Source organism: Pezoporus flaviventris, unplaced genomic scaffold (assembly GCF_033815535.1).
Source record: "Pezoporus flaviventris isolate CSIRO_AGI_PZ_B2104156 unplaced genomic scaffold, CSIRO_AGI_Pfla_v1 ptg000013l, whole genome shotgun sequence".
NCBI classification, from domain to species: Eukaryota; Metazoa; Chordata; class Aves; order Psittaciformes; family Psittacidae; genus Pezoporus; species Pezoporus flaviventris.
The window spans coordinates 23,030,977-23,049,675 of NW_026892561.1; the positions used below are offsets into that span (position 1 = coordinate 23,030,977).

At 42.0% G+C, this 18,699-nt stretch overlaps 1 long non-coding RNA gene across 1 annotated transcript; it reads right to left on the bottom strand.

The window, feature by feature from the left end:
• Positions 1 to 14,781: 14,781 nt before the first annotated feature.
• On the bottom strand, positions 14,782 to 18,204 carry LOC133268193 (uncharacterized). The gene is made up of 3 exons (XR_009742984.1): positions 18,071 to 18,204; positions 17,648 to 17,810; positions 14,782 to 16,959 (listed from the first exon to the last, which is right to left on the bottom strand). It is a non-coding gene; the product is annotated as an uncharacterized LOC133268193 (long non-coding RNA).
• Between the last annotated feature and the right edge of the window lie 495 nt (positions 18,205 to 18,699).

An 18,699-nucleotide genomic window follows, 5' to 3' on the forward strand; every position in this document is an offset into this window, starting at 1 on the left:
CCTAGACACAAAAGCAACTAGTTGGAAATTCATTGTACAACAAAGAGTTAATCTGCACTTGTTTGATTGTCAAGCACCTGAGATATGACGACAACACATTGGCACAGTGTAATTGCAACATATTATTAAGTACCTTCAGTCCCCAAAGGCTAAGACACTTTAAAAAAAAAAATAATAAAGCTAATGCACATAATAGCCTGCGTCTTGTTATTTAAGAAACCTCTTCCCGGCATCGGACGTCAACAGTACGTGTAAATGCACTTTCTGCAATAACTATGCACAAGGAGCAGACTGATGGAGTGCCAGAAAGCACAATGACTGTTCTACCTTAGCAATGTACAGAAGATGACATGTTCCCTTCAGAACTAATTGCTTTATTCAAAAGAAGCCATTTAGTAAATCCTAGCCTGGTCTCTTCCCTTGATGGGCAATTTCAGACTCCACATTGGAGCTTTTGTTTGTTGTTAAAAGACAGGGACAGAAATGTGTTTTGTTAAGTCATTTTAATTCTCATATTTAATGGAAAAGAGTTCAGAAGGGTATTTTTCATTATATTATTTGAATATTTGCATTGTATATTCCATTGGGTCTTTCCTTATGTAACTCAAGGTTGAAAGCTCAGGCTGTCAAACAAAACCCTTTACATCAAATAAATTACCTTACACCAAGATCTAGTTGTAACTATTGCTACAGACCAAGCTGCACATCTGAAAGTCAGAAAATATTCTTAACTTTGTTATTATTGTTGTTCTGCATTCTCACATGCATAACATGAAACCATTTTCAGAACTGCTTCCAAAATTCACTGTATTAGTACTGTCAGACTGCTCCCTACATCCCCACGTTAAAAAAAAAAAAAAGAAAACAACAAACCAAAACAAGGAATTTCTCTTCTTGGGCCTTCAAGAAACAGCTGTAATGACTTCATACACAAATCAATGCCAGTTACAACAGAATTATTCCATTTATTTCTCCCTACTTCAAAAAATTAGAATAATTTCACAATGAGCCCTAGGGAGTAAGTTCATGAAAATGCACAGAGCAGATACATGAGGAAAAGTGTTTGGTTATACATTTCAGAAGGCAGCAAATGGGCTTATCTGCTGCTCTGTGAGCAGTGAGAATAATTGCGTATGCATTTGCTGCATCTCATAATCATCATCATCATCACACAGATGACATTTCATAGCTGAATTGGGAATCTGCCTTTCCCAAAATTATTTTTTGTTTGGAAGAAGAAATTATTCTAAATAATGTCTGGGGAGGATAGATATAGGAAAGCATAGATTGAAGAGTCAGACATTCTGAAGTCATAATCTTATCACCACTTCTCTAAATAATTCTATGATATTGTTAACTCCACATTTGCAAAATGGTAACACATCTCTCTGTGGCAGAGTCCCAGGCTACTGGGTATTTCTGAGAGATGTTATGAACTGGTGCATTCATGTGAGCTAGTCAAACTCTGTCTGCATGGTGGAACTCTTGTGGGCTTCATAAAACCTTGGCCAGATTTGGATGGTTAGGGGACTCTGTTGTTTTGTCCTAGTGAAAATGCTACAGGACCCAAGTCAATGCCTCATCACTGAATAGGTACTAAAGACAGGGAGCATCACGAAGAGTTGTGTTTATTAGGTGTACCTCTGCTTCCCACAGACAGCCAGATGAAAAGATCTCATCTCTTAGCTCAGTGATGAAGGACAGGACAGGAGGAAGAAAGACCAGCTTGAGGCACAGTGGGCTGAGTGAACATCACATAATTAGACCTGTACCAGTTCCTCCATGAGATAAACTGGATTGTCATGTAGGAGGAAGTCATGGTCATTTGTAATAATAAGACCTTAGGTAAATTATTTCACTCTTCTCCCTTCTCCTGGCAGTCATGGAATCTGGTTGCTCTCTTCAAGGGGAAAGAACTCAAAAAAATCTTTTAAAAGAAATGAGTTCCATTTTCACTGGTATGATAAGACAGGGGGGCCCTATTTTCAACACAGGTGCTAGAAGAGTTGAAAGAAACCTGAATGAAAATGAGACCCTCACCTCTTGAGGATCTGTACTGTCATATTAGGCAGGAGGACTTTATTAACAGGCACACTGCGTTAACATCGCGGCATTCCTTTGCCCAGTATTCTAGGGGGACTTCTTATCCACACCAGCTTTTTGTAGCCAAGAAGTTTGTACAGGATGACTGGACTGGTATGCAATAGCTTAAGACCAAACTGAACCCGGCTAAGTGCAGCATTTGTTTGAAAATTATTGCTTGGAATTATGTAGTGCCTAAATGTTAATGTTGAGAACAAGTATCTGAAAAAGTGGCAGTCATCAATGCTTCGAAGGCTCAAGCACTTTGCTAGCCATGAGCCTGCGTTTGCCTGCCTAATACACACAGATCAGCAATCCTTGTTTCTCTTCTACCTAAATATATAGCAACTACTTACAAATGCAAAGCATATTCTCCAGGTGTCCTGTACAGCACACACTGTGCAGAAAACTGCTACCAAAATTCAAGCCAGAACAAATTGCTGGCTGGACAAGAAAGCAACATTTACCCAACAATATGATGTCACTTATGCATATGTGGGAGGAAGAGAAAAATCTTGATTTGTTCTGGCCATAGATGAGGACACAGCTTGAAATTAATTGATCGTGGGTGCATTCAAAGTAACAGCTTGATCCAGTTCCAGCAAAATCCAATGACAAGACTCTGGTGCGCAACACTGAAAGTGCCAGACTTTCTTCTTGAAGACTTCAGCTCACACTTCACTGTGTAGAAGTGAACAGATTCTCTCTGTCACCTTTCTAGGGCAAGTTCTGATTAGGCATTCGGACCTGAGCTCTCTTGGGGTGAGGATTAGGAGGGGAAAGATAGGCTGATGTGTAAAATGTTTTCTTTGTTTTAAGAATATTTAAAGTAAAGAACCAAATTAATTAGGATGAAACTTTCATGAAGATACTTGAGTCAGGAATCCAGTCCACCATTTGTTCTTTCTACCCGTATGATCACCACTATCACAGCATGTCAGCATTTTACAACCTCACCTTCTAAGTATTCTTTGAGACAGGAAGATGTTTGCAGTGCCCTTTTGACAGATACATCTCTGCAGAATTAACGTAAGTGTCCTAACAGTGGCATTCTGTAGGATAACCCTTTCGTCTTGCATGTCCAGTCTTCATTTGCTTCAACACACTTTTTCCTTCTGTTTGCTTTTCCCCACTGATGCCTTACACTCAACTTTAAGAGCAAAGCTCAGCCAACCTGCTTTACTCCCATTTATAATTAATTTAACTTCCTGGCTCTGGGGCACCTTTTGCTGTGCTCAAGACCACTGTCACACAATTCTGCAAATCCAGAGTAATTTGCTGACATGGAAATTAAACCATTGCTCTTCTGATGCCAATAAACCCAAGTGCTGACAATTGAAACAATCATTCCAGCAAAATGGTCAGGAGCGTCCACGTTTGTCATGTCTTGACAACTCTAGATCAAGAGAGCTCAATTCATAAAAAGCCAAAAGATGAGTTCTCTAAGTACCAGTGTCAAAAAATTCATAACTCAGTGCGTTTTCTTAGAGCTACTTAATAGAGAGAATGTCTTTATTTAGCACCTGTCATTTCAAGTTCCCAAAAGGCTCTCTCAAAAAATTAAGTTTCCTCATAAGCTTCCTAGCCAGACATCAGGCTCCAATTTACAAGGGGTAAACTAGTTTAAGGTCACCCAGCATGGGAAAGAAGAGCTGGGAAGCAGCTCCAGGAATCCAGAGGACTACACCCATCAGTAGCCACTAGACCACACAACTGTCCCCATTTCACTCTAGTCATTATTAAGCAGGATAGAAGAACACTGTGGTTTTATGTTAGCTGAAATCTTGCATTAACGTTTTACTGTCCCACTGATGTTTTGCCTAGAACATTCTGTAATCCACAAATTAATATGTGAAGAACATCCAGTACAGTTTAAGGAATAAAAAAAATTACACAAATGGCAATGGAGTCTTGACTTCCAGCAGTTTCGTAAACCAAGAGTTGGAGAAAGAAGGTTCCTTATTTTATCACACATAGCGTTGTGTAATGCCAGCAAAACTGCTGTCCTTCCCAAAACCAAGCAGAAACCCTATTGTTGCGGCAAACCCCAGCTGGTCACATGGAAAACTTAAAACCTCATGGCATTCTGTTTTGCATGGACAGAGAGGCAGTTTTTCTTTTAACATGACAAGGGTCAAAAATAAATGTGCTTTACCTATGCATAGTATCTGAAGTACTTGTTGCCTGCTTTTACTCATCACTTCATGTTTTCTATGATCTTGCGTTTAGCTTCTGGCATAAATGTTTCTCTATCCTGCAAATCCTATCCCTGTTCTTGTTTTTGTTAAAGCACTTTGTTTAAGGATTCTTCTTAAAAGAGGCAGATTTGCTTCCATTTAGGACAGGTCCATGCTGCAGTCAACGCAATGAAACAGAAATCCAAGGCAAAACCCAATCCCCATTCAGAAAGTCCTTGAGCAAAGCAGCAGGAAACTTGCTTGGATCAGGCATAGGCCCTGCTTGCTCAGAGCACAGCTGGGAAGGATGTATTTGATCACAGAAGCATGCCCTGTCAAGAAAAGCCACCACTGTCAGAAACTGAATCCAATACTCCAGCCTGACTCAGAAACTCAGCATGGAGGTAGGCAGAGAATAAACCCTAACCTGAACAGAATTATTTAAAATCTGTTTAAGTAATGAGCCAACCTCTCTCATCGGATCAACACCGCCTGAAGCCGAGATCTCCACAGACCTGGTGCGAGCGCGCAGAGCTGCTGAGCCCTTGCTGGAGCTCTCGCAGTGCTGAAGGGCCTCTCTCCACAGCCAGGCTGTAGCAGAGAGTGATTAAGTATTAAGCCTCAGGGAAGCTGCAGAAAAAGTGCAACTACAGGGGTGAAATGAGACTTCGCAGGGTCAACTGACAATGAAGGAAAGGGAAACCCCAGCAGGGAACATCCATATTGCCAGCATGAAATGGGTGGAGGAAAACAGGACTATGCCACACGTTGAGGTTCTGAGAAAGTGCTTCCTTTCTACTCCCCAGCAGTTCCTACTTAGTAAGACTGTCCTCTCCCTTTGCCTCTCCTTGCAAACCTAAGAACAGATTCTCATGTTTATAACAGTTTAAGAGAAACAAAGCTAAGTTCCTCTGGTCATTAAAATTATTGCATCACTTTACTCAAAAGCAGGACTATTGTTAACCGTAGTGTCTTAAGCCAACTTCTAGCTTGGGTCATCAGAGTCTGTGCACCTAAATTCAACTCTCAGTTGAGAGGACAGAGAGGCTGTCCTGCTTTATCCCACTTTTATGCTGTGAGTTCGGATTTTGCCAGACTGTATGCCACTCCAGAATCAGTGTAGGTAAATACAGTAGCCAGAGGCTAATGTTGGCTTTGTTCTGCACAGAGTAAACATCAGAGTAGCAGTTATTTGTGTTGCTTTTATACTTAGGAGCCTGGAAAGCAAAAATCTGTGGAAATAAGTCTTAGCTCTCTTGGGCCTGTAACAGGATATCTGCTGTAGGAACACGAGAGTGTAAACTAGCATTAAATGGGATTTCACCTACAATCACTTCTCAAAATGGGAAATCTCATAATAGAAGCAATTTTAATAGGGCAAGAACACTACAGGCATCCCTATTGCATCTATGAAAATGTACACTTGGGGAAAGCCAAAATATGATGTGCACCACCTCTGGTAATTATGAGGTCTCAGAACATATGCAGCTACTCAAATTATTATGTATATCACTATTGTGCTTAGAGGCTGCACCTGATCTTAGTTGCTCTATAATTAGACTTGTCTGATACAATCAAACCTCTCCTGTGGGTGAAAGTTTTGGAGCTATTCTCCACCAAGTGATAAACTGTGACTGAGTATAGTAGAAGTAACATAGCTAACCTCTTTCTCAAAGGGCTTACAGTCTACATAGGCAAGAGACACAGAAATAAAGACAGATTGGCAGAACAAAGTACTCTGCAGGAACAGTTTTAAAGAAATGCAGTATAAGTGTGCTGATACTGTAAGCTGCTGGGGACAAGCAGTAAAGACCTACAAGGACATACCCTAAAGGAATCAGCACCAGGAGAGAATCAGCATTGTGGAAAATGTTACTACTGGGCATCACCACAACTCATCAAGATGGCAGAGGGGATCTGGCACCAAGGCAAAATGCAGTGCCAGGGACTTTGTCAGGACACAACACATTACCTAGATGAGCAATGACTGCTTTGCTTATGACAGTGGCAAAAGGAAGCTAGCACTAGCCATGCACATTAGAGAAAGTGAGCAAATACTATCTACTGCTTGTATAACAGCAGTGTCCAAAGGTTTGGCCCAGAAAACAGCTCCACTGCACTACACCCTGCAAACATTCAGCAAGGGCAGACTCTGATCCAAAGAGCTTGAGTTTCAAGTAAAGATAAATACAAGGTCAGAGACATGTTTAACGAGTTGCCTGTGGTCATGTGTGTCATTGGTAGCCTACTCAAAAATCCAGGTGATATCTCAAGCTCCAGTCTATCAATCTGTCCAAACACGCCACCTCCTCTAGCCAATACTTCCTTCTCTTAAAGCAGGCTACAGAGAAGACACTTTGAGCTACAGTACAGGTTTTGCACTGAAAGCGAGCACCATTAAAGAAGCTATGTTTCCCCATCTACTGTCAGCTAACTAATTTGCTGGTTTTTCTCCAAATATCTCTACCTACAAGTCAAACCCCTGAAAGTGCTGAAAATAACAGCACCTCCTTCTGCATACCAACATGTTCCTTACATGTGGGAGAAGATCTGTCTCCAACACAATGATGAAAAGCTACTTCTGTAGAAGCTCAAAATTACTATTCTTCCTGAATTTGGCAGTTGCAATCAGTAAGGTCACTGCACCATGAGCTCCTATTGAATGTCTAAAGCCATTCAATTAATCTTAGTTTGCTGAGAACTCAGAGAATTTAAGTAAGGTCAAAGAGTTAAAAAGAGATGAGGCAACCCTATACTCCTACTGACAGGATGCTTCCTGAAAAGCTGACACAGATACGTAAGTTATTCCACTGACAAGAGAACAGAGCTTTCTGTAATCAACACCCTAAGCATATACACATATACTTTGAAAGACAGCAAAACATCTGGAGAATCCAACTCTGCTTGCTGTCCCCATCATATAGTGGGAAGTTATCTTTCTGCAGGAAAAGGCTTTATTTCTTTTTTGTTTTACAGATAATTTTTTCTGTAGATATTATAGGGTTACCCAGACATGCTTATCTGCTTCCTCAGGTGAAAAAAAGACAGCTATGTATTGACTGCTCTAGTCCTGGAGACATCATCCCACAATATCTCCTTTTTGTCTGCTAGATGTGGGGTAGGGCTCTTGAAGAGCTGGGCACTGTTCTCACAGACCAGAAAGCAATTGATAAAGACACAAACAATAAGGCTGCAGAACATGACACTGAAAAAGTCATGTAAAGAGTTCTACGGCCACAGAAACAGCCATGCAAAGTGGACCTACAGATGCCATGCCACTGAACTCTGTCCAGTCACAGTAATAGACAAGAAGCCTGGTAAGTTTTCTACTTTATCTCTGCTCCTCAAGGAAGTCCACTAGTGTAACGCTTATCTGTCTGTACAAGGGAGAGTCCATAATGCTAAGGACCTGAAAAGAGTAGCACAGAAACTGGGCAGTCAGTACCAGGACAAGGATCCCCACAGGGAACACGTGAGAAAAAATAGGTGCCTCTTTGAGAAAGAACGATGGAAGTCATGGATTATGTCCAGACGCAGACAGAGAACAGGACATGAAAGTGACCTCAGCGATACAGCAAACCTAGGTGGCTCCAGAGACTCAATCACAACTGGCTCCTAGAGGCAAGCAATTCTCATCCGTGACAGCTATATGAACATGGTTCAGCATGTCCCTGAGCATGCATGTGCTCAAATCAAGTTCAAAGCTAGTGGATCTCACACTAGTACTAGGTACAACATTTGGGACAAAGGAAGGCTGATGATACCACCTTTTATGGTTGGCATCACACTGAAAGAAGCAGTGCTGGAACAGCCCAGCCAAGCACACCTGTCAACTAGCCCAGAGAGGGCTAGTAATGGTGCATGCAGAGATCCGCAGTCCACACCCAGGTCAAACCTCAGTTCCTAAGAGCTAAGCAGGACAGCATTCAGCCCAACTTAAGTCACCAAGGTCTAGCTAAAAGAATCTTGACAGTTTTCTATTAGTCTAGCTTTCATTAATGCTGCTTGGACTGTCTCCACCATTTGCTAATTCATAACAGATTAGAAGGTCTATCTATATATTATGAGATTCTTCCAGTGGGTGCAGGAATGAATTTCAGTAGTTATAAATGGCAGCCGCAGAAATCCAGTTTTTCTGATCATCTTACAATTGCATCCTTGTAAACAAGGAGGCAGATGTTGCTCTGATCATCAGCAATGGGAAAACAGCTTCTAAATTCCATGTCTAACACAAAGCTGTGCTTGTATCACCCCACAGTTGCATACATAGCAGGGGATTCCTGGCGGCTTCCCTAACAGAGAGGGCAAGCCAGGGCAAGGAAGAAAAGTGGCAGGACTAATTTTGCCGGTAATGTTAAGCCAAAGCAGCCTCCAGACAGCTCTAGGATGAACTAGGTTTGGCAAGCAAGGAGTCATGAAGCATAGTGAATCCTTGCTCCAACTTCTGTTTTCTCTCTCTTCAGCTGTGCAGAGTAGCTGGGTGAAAGACAAGACTGTCCTGCTCCAGGGAACAAATCAGGAAGACAACTGGGGAGCTAGTTACTCTACAGAGTGATGGGGAGAAATGTTAATCCTCCAAAATTAATGTACAAGGCATGTTTATAACACTGATTGCTACAAACAACATCCTCTCATGGTCTAAAAATGAACTATGTAGACAGGAAAGATGGAAGGTGATGGTAAGCAAAACGGCCCTGGCAAAACAGCCTACTGAAAATATTTACAAGGGAAAACATGCATAATTTTGAAGGCAGCCAGTGCTGCCAGCAGACCAACCAAAATGAATTCTTGCCATCAAGATGACTGCTAGGGTTTATAAGCCTTTTGTCAAGAGGTGCTAGCCTGTATATGTATGGATTCGCACAAGTTCACTCTTACAAATACAGAGTACTATGATGACCATCCCCATGTACCTACCTGCTCTTCTGGGATAGCTGATAGCTTCTCCAGCATCATTAGCCAGGCACTGTTCCTCTGCATGCCAATGTAGAGCCTGGAAGGAAACAAGGACAGCTTTATTCAGGAAAAAAGTGTGAAAACGAAGCACCATTTTTGGAAGACATAACAAAAATTTATCTACTTAAATGGTAAATGAAATACTTTCCCATGTAACTTTGGTAGCCACTCATCAGCAACATTCCACAGCCAAAAGTGATCCAATGGGCAAACATCCCTTTTCCACATTACCTCCCTCTCCCACCCACTAAACCCCACTCATGGTTTGGCAGCAGTGGGCAGCAGTGACCTAGCATAGCTAGGTCACTTAAGGAACATCTCTGTATGGCATCTTGCAGAGTATTTCTTGATTTGTTGTGAGAATTTACCACTGAACCCAACTACATGCCACAGCGTTGAAAAGGGACTCACTGGAATTGACTCTGCTCATTGCTCTGCAATCTTACCAAATTTCCATTCAGAGGGCTGCCTCTGCTTTGGCTTTTGTTGAAGACTGCCATCAGATGCAAATTGTTAAAAAGGAAAGAGTCAGTATTACACAACAGTAGAGGAGAGACCTTGCTGCAGAGAATCTATATTTTGCTAGAGATTAAAACCCTCTTCCCCACTCTGTAATTCAGCTCTCACCATGCAAACATACCTGTGCCATGCTACAGTGACTCCCAAGGCATCATTGGAAGATTTGTGAGCACCTTATCTGTATTCCTAATCTCCCAGAGCTTCTCTTTATAATATGTTATATGAAAAACTTCTGTGGAATAAGCAATTCTGTGCTCATCCTTCCTGCTAAAACTTGTTGCACCTTCTGTATCATCAGACTGACCACAACTGCATGGCTATGCTATCTTATGAAGGGTCAAAGACTGGATATGAGTTTGCCCATTGACCTTTATACCACTGATTTTAAACACCCTATGTTTTTCAAAGTATGTCCCAAACTGAAGAATCCCATTCATAATCTGTAAAGCCAACGTTTCTAATCCGCATCATACAGTCAGAGAAACTGAGTCATTAGTTGTTTAAGGAACTTCCACTTTCCCAAAAGAGGAACTGTCATTTAGAGAACCTTCCTCTCAAATCCACCCAAACACATGAGGTTGACATGGGCTGAGCCCTGGTATTACTACCAAGAGGGGAAAGCACATCTTTTATGCCAACCCTGTGCAAAGTCAGCGTTAAAGATACCTATGTTCATGGATGCTCCTTGAGATACTGCAAAGCAGCAATGTCTTGGAAATGTCAGGGCTGCAGTTCAAACATGAGATGGACGTTAAAGTTGACCTTACTGTCCATTTAACAAGAGAGCTCCAATTTGGCAGCCTGCTCAGAAAGGAAGGACTCCTGCGTGGCAGCCGTTTATGTAGCTCCCACGTTTCTTCCACTCTAGGCAGACTAAATCCCTAAAGACAAGTAGAAAAGCAGTTTCTCCCACCCCAAGCATAGAAAGCGGGCTTCTACATGAGACACCTGGACCTCCAGCCACCTGCCACAGAATTGCCAAGAGGCTCATGCAGGGCCTCAGCAGTACCCTGGGTTTCAGGAACACAGGTGCAGACCCTCATTCCCTTCCACACCATCCAGGCTTAGCAATAAACTTCCTGTTCCCCCATTAATAAGCCTATGCCACGTGTTTTGGTTTGGTGGGGGGTTTTGTTTATTTGGGGGGAAGAGGGGAAGGATGGGGGTTGTGTGTTTGGTTTTTGGGGGGGGGATCTTGAGGAGGGTTGGTCAGTTGTTTGGTGATGGCTTGGTTTGTGGTGGTTTTTTTAATAGCTCACCTCATTTCACACTTGCCATTTCAGCCTGAGGGTTGGGACCCTGTTGGCAAGAGCTGAATAAGTTCATACGAGTACATGCCTGACAAACAGGCCTCCCTTCTCTCATCCAAACAAACCAAGCTTAAGGCAATTCCCACCTTGCAGGCATCACACCCAAAGGACAACACAAATAGAAACAGCCTTGCAAGCAACAGCAAACATCCAGGATCGAAAGGAGTGTGACTTGGCTTTCTTCAGTAAAAGAAGTGTAACCTCCCCTGAGGTCAGATCCCACATGAACATGGGCTTATTATCAAGGAACCGAAAGAGGTGTTGAAGAAGCACCACTAGCCAACAAAAAAACTCTCATAGCCCAAACCACACTTACACTTGGCTCTGTGCATCTACCTGTCCCTAGCTCTTTACCCAGTCCCAACATTCCTATATGTCTAGAAGCACCACCAGCCTCCTGCCAGGCAGCTACCCCTTCCACGTTACAGGTGCTCTTTGTTTCAGGAAATAAGCAGTGGGTTATTTACATGGTTGATTCATTTGGTTTTTTTGCCTGATGGTTTTGGAAATAGCAGGCTTAGCTTGGCTTCTATCAAGTTCCACAAGAAATAAACCATGACACTAAGAAGGATCCTTGTACTTACTACATAGATTCAGAATTTTGCTCATGAGCTGTTCATACAGTGGCTATGGGGTGTCACACAACATCAGCATCAAGCTCCAGGATCATTTAAGCCTTGGATGAAGTTCTCCCCAAATCCTATGGTGTGTAAGTTAACATCACAGTAAGGCTTCCAGCTGGGAGAAATTTAATGGTACTGTTTTATACAGCACATCTCATTAACAATAAGTAATGCATTGGACAGAAGAAAAATATCTACCCTGTGTATACTGAGCTAACAAGGTCACACATTCAGATGTTAATATTTGTATAGTGTCATGCTGAGCTAGAAAACCTCCTGGAGAGTATTCTGTCCCTGCATTACACGGATTTGTAAGAAAGACAGCCAAAAGTTGAAGGACTCTATGTACAGCTTAGAGTCCAAACCAGAGTCTAATGAAGCTGTGAAAAGCTAGGATGTAAAAATAAGATAGCCAAATCAGGTAAAGAAATTAAGTACCCAGAAGTACTGGATCTGCAAGCCTAGGAATCAACAGAAAAATTTCTTTCAAGTTTGCCCTTCCCAAATGGGAACATCAGAATAAACGAGGTTACCTTTTTTTCCTGCTTTTGAGTCCCTTCAGATCCATTTACATTTTATCCCCAGCCATATGCACAAAAAATGCCATCATCAGCCTAAGTTCTGACCTCTGATTTTGAGTGACTGATTCAGGAGTATTTGGAGTTTTACAGCAATCTTTTTGATACATGTGTCTAGACCCTTGTTTAAACTTCTTTAGAGTTTGTTTGGGTGCATGCTCAGAAGTCAAGGCACTCCTGCAGTCCTGCTCCTTAGTTGCAATCTGGAAAGGACATACTGACAGCACAGTGGTATTGCCATACCAATAATCCAAAGAGTGTGCTTCCAAGTGTAGTGTTCTACAGGATAAAAAGGTTGGGGGAGTGGGGGGACAAAACAAAAATCCCCAAACCAACCAAAACCCAAACACTACAGCCAACTTTAAGCTATTCTCTGGAAAAAAAGAAAAATATTAAAAGTGGAGCCAGATCAGACCAGGCTGCATGCCTACTGCACCACTTAAAAAAAAACCACTCTTGGGAGCAAGGCTCTGGGCAAGTTCCTGAAGAGATATCTCTATAGGAAATGCAAAAGAATAGACATTGCTACCTTCTAAAGCAAAGAGGATTTGAAGACCTATAAGCCAATATGTAAGAAAAAGCACCATTCTTATTACACTGTTGCCTCTTATATGGCAGAGTAATGGAAGTAACTCCCTATATGCAGGTGTTAGACATGTCATACTGCCTTCTAACAGCAAAAGAGCAGGGAGTCAGCTGAGCTATAAGCACATAGCCAGAGCACCTGAGACTAATTGCTAGCTCACAGTTTTGTTATAGACTTTAACTACTAAACTTCCAAACACAGGTATTTATGTGCTTAAGTCTATTACTTTAGTATCACTGTCGCTAAATTGCATGCACAATATATCTGAAACACTGGCTTGAAACCAGAAAGCAGGAATAGAACTAGGTCCTACATCACTTCAGATCCTCCAGTAAGAGTATCTCAGCATTTCTCTTCCCAACTGTAAATCTTAAAATAAAATCAAACACAAGTACATGATAAATCAGTGACAAAATAGAAACTAAACCCAGTTCAGATGCCCTGACTGCATGGGACTTCTTGTCTTCTAAGTGTACAGAACCTTACATTTTCCAGCAATTTGTCCAATTCACTTCTAAATATTTCCCAGAGGGAAAAATATTTAGTGGTCTATTAAGCATTAGTGTTGGGAAAACCAGTTAATATTTCCCCCTGGGGTTAATCTGGACTAAACACCATGAGAATTGCATTTTGACTGAGTAATTCAGTTTCCTTTTACATGATTTCAAAGCACCCATCTCAGCTGAGGTCTCAGGCATCAGCTCCTCACGCATCTTTACCTGGCTTACTGTCTCTCCATTGTATCTGCAAATACAGTCCAAAAGTTACCGAAGTCAACAGAAGAGGTAGTTTAACTTAAAATAAATCTTTTTTTCTATTCTAAGGTTTTAGATTAGCAAAGGTAGTATGGATAAGTTTGCCATGACTCATAAATTTGAAGGATGCATTAGACAGCTATTAGAAAATGTCCTAGGCAGATTTTGATCACTTTTGGTAGCTGAGCATGAAGTATATTAGATTAGCCAAACTTGTTAAAAATAGCCTTAAAAGCCTCTAGTGACCAGGAACTCTATGACATTCCCAGATACTGGCACCACATCAATATCTTTACCACTAGAAGGTTTTCATAAGTGTCTACCATGGCTCTTCCTTCTTAATTCAAGTGCTTTATTTCTCATCCTATCTACATTGCTATGGAGAAAAGTATCTTTCCCCCCTTTCTGCATAAGTCTTGCTTATATACTTTTAAAATGCTGTTGTACTTGCTTTCCAATGTAGTCAGCTTTTTTCCACTCCTTGTTTTGGGGTTATGCTTTCGAGATCTACAATTGTTCTCCTTTGGCATCTCCTCATTGTCCATATATTCCCTGAAACGTACCCAATTGCAAACTGTGCTCCAGCTGTTTCCCCAGGACTTTGTAGAGTAAAGGAGTTATAGCTGACTCTCCTGACACTACATGAGTACTCCTGGTTCATAAATCTAATATTTGTTTATTCTCCTGCAGCTACATAGAAACTCCAGATATTATCTTCTGTTCTTCAAGATCTGGAGCAAGCGGATGAAGCTCTTCAAAACTACAGTAAGGGATGTTAAAAAGAATCACAATTTAAACAAGGGCTTAATTACAAGTCATGATTATCCTTTAAGGAAAAGAAAAAAGAAAACAAACCAAAAACAAAAAACAAACAAACCCCCCAGAACAACCAACCAGCCACGCTTCATCTTTTCATTAACTTATCTGTATTCTGTGTCAGGTCTGTTTTTAAGTACACTGAAGCCTGACAATACCATTGGAAGAGAAAAAGAAAAGAGCTATTCTCTGGAGGCACTATTATGAATAACATGTGTTCCTGGCTGTTTCCTCTGGGCCTATTTTATGAATCAGTCCCAAAAAGCAAACAAGTCATTCAACACTCTCACCACAGGGTCACTCATTGAGCACAGGTTTTTATTTTAGCACAACAGTAACAAACCTAAAAGTTCTAAGATACTCAAAATTTCAGCTTCACACTGGAACAGAGTGATGCTACTGAAACAGAGTTCTCTTCCATACTACAGAGGCAGCAGCATTGTTCTCTGCTTTGTACTGGAGTTGTTGACAGAGGAGCATCTCTCAGTAGTCATTACAGAGAATGAGAAGCCATTTGTTCTCTCCACACCAGCATAGAATTACTAGTCCCAGTGTCTTTCCAATGCTGATGAGGTACTATACACAGGTCCTGCATCACACTAGCAGGACAAAGCAATGGTGAAACTGTTTTGTGCATTTTTCCTCTAGACCATTGCTGTGCACTTCACAACGGCAAGAGTCAAAGCTGCTAATCAAAACAATCTGATGTGGGTTAAAATACAAAAGACAGGATATTAGGCAAAAAAATAAAAGAGGATTGTTTGCAACTTCTCCAAGGCATTTATTTCCACCTTCCTCCACCACTTTGGTTCCGCAAACTTGTGAAGACATGCTGTTGCCTCATAGGTGGTCGTGCTCTTTCTTTACAGGCTTCAATCACCTTTGAGGTGGCTCATAATAGATTTTGAACAGAAAAGGCTAGTACTGGACTACTGTTATTCAATAGAACAAGATAAAGCAAAATAAACTTCATAATTTTTGGTTGCAATGGCCAGAATTATGATCTAGATTCATCTAATTGCACTTGGATCCAGAGAATTAGTTCCACCCATTGTAACAAATGGAACCAATTGCAAAATTTGGATGTGAGTCAGTATTTAGAATCCAATCCAACAGTCAACAGCAGGCTTTGTCACAACTGCTAACATTTAAAGAGTAAGGGAAGAAATAAATGAGTAAAGAGCTGATTTAGCATAAGAACTCTCAGAAATGCTGAAACCCTGCATACCAAGATACCTTCTGATCACTGGGAACAGAAGATTAGAAATAAAAAGTGGCATCAGCCAATATTTTAAACATGTTTGATTAATAATTGAAGGTACTAGGAAGAACACTAAATCACAGTTCTTGCTCTTGGGTGAGCCCCTTTCAGTATCCTGATTGGATTTATAACCTTGGAAATAATTAGGGAGAGCCAATACAAAACCTAAAAACCTTTGCGCAAGCAGTATGACCACCACTTATGCTTTGATATAATTTCATCTATTGCTGGTTCCAAAGACTCCCCTCGCTCCACACACTACCCCAAATGCCATTTCCATCTCCCAGCCTCATGAGGGCATGCTCACATAACCATGCTGTGCTTCCAAATACTACAAGTTAAAAGTTGGGATATTTTGCTTGCCAAATACACTCACAGGTTCTGGAAACTCCAGGTGAGTTGGTGCATTTCAACAAAGTCCACTTTATGCTTCTCCTCCAAACTATTTTCCAAGCTCACACCTACTGTGTAGGAGAAGCAGCAGTAGCCTACATAGGTGAGCACCATGTGCTGATTCAGTTTCCTCTAATAAATCAGACTGGTAACTCAAGGACAAGCAGCGCCATTGTGAGGAGAGGCACAAAGTTCTCACATTCTTCAAGCATGGCAGCAGAAGCCAGGAACGCCAACACAGGGACGGAGATGGACAGCCACATCCCCTCACCTCTTGTGCCCTCTTTGCAGAAGCAAGAATAATCCTATTTACCAAACAGCATTCTAGGGTCATCATCGAGACTTGTTAAAGCCTGCACAGTATTCAAGACCTTTTAAAAGCACAGACTAAAGTTAGAATTTCAAGTCAGCCAGTTCAAACAGTAAACAGGACACTTAGTTTTAACAGGGAAAGGGTAATTGCTCTTTGGCACTGCTGATTGTATGAGATTCTCACTCCAAACAGGAGATCTTTCTACATGCCATGGTTCAGCTGAACCACCAGATACAAGCTGCCTGCAGGAGCATCTGGCTGCAAATCTCTGGCCTGTGCACATTAGTTAATGCCATCCTCCTGAACCCTGCTCTTTCTAGGCAAAGCTATTTTCAAACTAACCTTAAAATCTCTTCCACAGAGCCAGCAGCAGGAGAAAACCCCAGTTAGACTGGAGACTGCTGCTTCCCCCACTCACCAGCATTTCCAAGCATTCACAGAATTAAGTTGGCAGAGAAACAGGAAAAGATGGAGATTTAAAGAATCTTGTAGACACAATGTGACTTTAGCACTAGTTTCCATGCAGCTCAGGCAGCAGATGTTGACACTAGGAGGCTGCCCAATTCTGTTCCACCAGCCCTGTTTGTTACCTGGAAAGAGTGGAAAAAACAAGCTTTCTAAACTGACTATCTAGCTCCCCCAGCCCCTAGGCACAAGGGGAGGGTGGCTCCAAGTTGCTGAAGAGGCTTTTATAGTCAGAGAATGGAAGCTATGAGCAGGATTTAGATGTCAAATCTCCAGAGAAAACTTTGGGTTCCTGTGAACTGGACTACAAAAACCATCAAGCCCTCCAAATTCAAGAAGGACCCTCATTTCTAGGCTTTGACAGTTTCAGCCTTCCTTAAGCCAGAGTCACTTCCTCCCAGGGTGCTCCCACCCCAGTTCTATGTTTGGGAGTTTTGACCTGGTGAAGAGGCAAGTGCTTATGTCCTTGCTGCATGAGTTTTGAAGGACTGAGAGCCATGCAACATGTGTTGATCAAGTACAAATTCAAAGTGAATTTGTCTCGAGTGACAATAGCAATGCCAGAAGGAGGCTGGTGAAAACAAAACAATTACTGCGCCTACAGGAATACAGCAAGAAGATTAGCACCCAAAACTCTCTCAGCAGGCATTGCTTTGAAATGCTTTTGTCTTTTGAGGTTGCCCCCCACCTTTTTATTTTTTTAATGTGTTTAAATTCTAAATTAGGCAACAGCAGAGATCACCATCCACAACAAATTGTAAACAATCCCCCAAATTGAAGGTGTGCTAACAGGGATAAGCCATACTTCCAGACCTGAATCTGTCCTTGAACATGAATGGCTTGTAATCCTGCCTCAAGAGATAAGGCCAGGCTCGGGTCCCTCTTCCAAACATCTCTATTCCAGGCCAGTGAGTAACGCTGGGTGACAGTCAAAAGAGCTGGAGGGCATAATATCCCCTCCTTTTTCATATTAATCCTGCAAAAAATTAAAACACAAATGAAATAAACCATGGGACTCGTAAATCTATAAAATTCAGGGGGTAAAAAAGAAATTACTTGTAACCAAGGATTTTTGGACTGCTGAGAGTGATTTTCCATGCGTGTCTCATGCTTCCTGCATTGGCTGTATGGGCTGAACGAGGGGGAGATGGGGAAAAAACATGAAAAAACAACAGCAAAACACCACTGCTTTCAAGAGCAAGGAAAGCTGCTCAGAACGGGAGGAATGAGATTCACCTGCGCCAGGAGAGGGCGCATTGACCAGCCGCAGCGGCAGCAGGAGCCCCCAGCCCTGCGAGCTCCCATCTGCTGGGAGCGGGAAGGACGGGGGGCCCTGGGCGCCTCCACCTGCGCTTCCCAGGGCGCTCCCTCATCGATTCCTTCGTCCCTGTTTATCCCACACAGCTGGTCATTCATCTTCACTCAGACAGGGCTTTTTTTGCTCTGCTCTTCTGGCTCCATATTAACACCCGGCTGCCTTACGTGACACCATGACCTACTTTTTTCTTTTTCCTCTTCTCCCAGAGAATAGCAAATCACTGCTTCAGTGTGGCTTGCAAGGAGGAAAAGCAAAATTAAGGAGTACTGGCAGAGCAAGCCAGAGCCCTTTTCAAAAATTCATGGCTGTTTGTGAGATGTCAGGCAAAGAGAGGCAAGACCAGCCCAGGCTCCCCAAACTGCACAGCTGAAAAGGAGAAGATAACAGGAAAACTAAGAGAAGGGTCTTGTGTTTTGAGTGCCTGAAATAACTCTACCAAAACTGAAGCAATTTGCCACCTGGCTCCCATAAAGCTTAAATCAGCTGATTTAGGACAAGGGTAAGAAAACAGTGGCAGTGACTCAGGCAAGGGAAGACTGTGGCTCAG